Genomic DNA, 2,994 nt, shown 5'->3' with positions numbered 1-2,994 from the left:
GTTCCCAATTTAATCTGCCAGTTTCCTGCCTGATAAACTCATAATTCTCCTCACTCCAATTAAACGGTTTTCCAATTTCTCTGTTCCTATCTCCCTCCAATGTTATTGTAAAGGAGGTAGAATTATGATCAATATACCCAAAATGCTGTCCCACTGTGAGATCCGACACCTGAGCCGGTTCATTTCCCAATATCAAATCAAGTACAGCGTCTCCTCTTGTAGGCCTATCTGCATATTGTGTCGAGCACCCTTCCTGAACACAGCTAACAAACCCCACCCCACCAAAACCTAGGGAGATTCTAATCGATATTTTGAGAAATTAAAATCTCCCATTACAACAATTCTGTTAATATTACATCTTTCCAAAATCTTTTTCCCTATCTGCTCCCCGATATCCTTGCTACTATTGGGCAGCCTATAAAGAACACCCAGTGAAGTTATTGACCCCTAACTTAAACTCCACTCACAGAGACACTTTAGAAAATCTCTCGATGACGTTTACCTTTTTTGCCGCCGTGACGCTATCTCTGATCAAAAGTGCCACACCCCGGCTCGTTTGCCTCCCTCCCTGTCCTTTCTCAAACATCTAAATCCCGGCACTTGAAGTAACCATTGCTGTCCCTGAGCCATACGAGTCTCTGTAATGGCCACCACATCATAGTTCTAAGTATTGATCCACGCTCTAAGCTCTTATGCTTTGTTCACAATACTCCTTGCGTTAAAATAGACACAACTCAAACTGTCCATCTGAGCACGTCCTTTCTCTAACACTTGCCTATCTTCCCTCTCGCGCTATCTTCAAGCTTTCTCTATTTGTGAGTCAACCGCCTCTTCCCTATTTTTCTTCAGTTCGGTTCACTCCCCCCAATAGTTCTAGATTAAATTCTCCGCAGTAGCCTGAGCTAGAATCCCCGCCGAGATATTTGAACCTCTGGGATTTAAGTGCAACCCGTCCTTTTTTTTTACAAGGCACACCTGTCTCAAGAGAGCTCTCAATGATCCAGAAATCAGAATCCCTGCCCCCTGCTCCAAACCCTCAGCCACACATTTATCGTCTGCCTCATTCTATTGCTATACTCATTGTCGCGTGGCCAGCCAATTATCCCGAGAGGACTACCTTTCCGGTCTTGCTTCTCAAACTCCTTCCAAATTCCCTTTTGTCTTTTCAGGACCTCCTCTCTTTCCCTACTGATGTCGTTAGTACCAATGTGTAACACGATCGCTGGCTTCTGTCCCTCCAACAACAGGATATGTTGAACGCGATCTGAATCATCCCGAACCCTGACACCTGGGGCAAACCACCATCCGAGTTTCTTTCCTGCGTACACAGAATCACCTGTATGATCCCCTAACTATAGAGTCCCCTGATGCTGCTGCCTTCCCCCATTTCCCTACCGTCTGAGCCACAGGGCCGGACTCTGTACCAGAGTCCCCCAGGTAATCTGCCCCGCCAAGAGTACTCAAACAGGAGTACTTATTGTCAAGAGGTACAGCCACAGAGGTGTTCTCTAGTACCTGACTCTTCCCTTTCTCTCTCCTAACTGGTACCCATTTGTCTGTCTCTCGTAGCCGCGGTGTGACTCCTTTCTATCACCTCCACACTCTCCCTGACCAGGAAAAAGGTAATCGAGCTGCATCTCCAGTTCCATAACTCAGTCCCTTAGGAGCTGCATCTCGACACATCCGGTGCAGATATAGCCGTCCGGGAGGCTGGGATACTCAAGTAGCTCCTATATCTGACACTGAGCTCAGAAAACCGGCCTCAAACACTCACTACTTCCTTACCGCTAATAACACAGGTAGTCTACCTCGCCTCGTTACCGCCTCAGCCCGTTGAGCCAAAGCCCTATAACTCCACTACTTCTCACTCCGCTGCCCGCCTCGGACGCTGCCCGCTGGATATGGCGGTCTTCTTTTTAAACATTTCCCGGTCTACTGGCTGGCGTCACGCTCCTGCACAGTCTTGCCTCTCTTTCACCCGGAGTAGTAAACCTCCTTTCGCACCGGAAATCCTCAGCCTTTCATCCGCAGCCTTCTTGTTCCGATTATTAAGGCAGAGATAGATAGGTTCTTGATTAGCCAGGGAATCAAAGGGTGTGGGGTGAAAGCAGGAACGTGCAGATGGCAGAATTACGTGGATCAGCTCATGACTGAATGGCGGAGCAGACTGGATGGTTCGAGTGACCTATTTCTGCTCCTAAATCTTATGATCTTATGGTCTTAAGTCTTTCAGCTTTTTAAACACCTTCTCCCTCGCTGAAGTAACTGCACTCGTTTATCCTCACTCGAACACCTGGGACACTGTTAGTGTTTCCCACAGAGAAAATTGATATAGATCCTCCTTTAGTTCATTTCTCATTTCTTTGACCGCTTATTAGGTCTCCGATCTCATTCTCAGTCGGTCTTCATTCTAACTCATCTGCCTTTTAATTTTTTTAAAATAACTGAAAAAGAAAACTTTTTCTATTCACTCATCTAGTTTGCCAGCTTGCTTTCATATTTCAAGTTTCCACTGCGAATGATTGTTGTTGGATTTTGCAGGTTTTTTAAAATTTCCAAATCTATATCAGCCCGCTGTTTTATTCTGCGTTTCACGCAGATTACTTTGCTTTTACCTTTGATTTGACAGCCTTGAGAACCGCAGTTGTCCTTTCTTACCATTTGAGCATTTCTTTGTTTTTGGAATACATCTATCCTGCACCTAACTCACTTTATTAGAGGTCCAAAATTATTTCTGCATAAACTGTCATCTATTACAGCATCCTCCTACTACTTTACTTTGGCCGAGAACTCTGTCAGACCATCTCCTTTATTCCACTGGAATACTGCCACGTCAGAGATTACTTTCAGTCTATCAAATTTCAAGTTGAATTTAATCATATTTTTATCACTGTCTCTGAAGTGTGCCTTAAGTTCCGGAATTCCTTCTGGTTTATTGCATAACACTCAACCCAGTGTACGTGATCCCCAAGCAGTAATTGCCTTCAAATTCAC

Source organism: Hypanus sabinus, chromosome 31 (assembly GCF_030144855.1).
Source record: "Hypanus sabinus isolate sHypSab1 chromosome 31, sHypSab1.hap1, whole genome shotgun sequence".
NCBI lineage: Eukaryota > Metazoa > Chordata > Chondrichthyes > Myliobatiformes > Dasyatidae > Hypanus > Hypanus sabinus.
The sequence above is the reverse complement of the archived record's forward strand: the minus strand, read 5'-3'. Positions refer to the sequence as shown.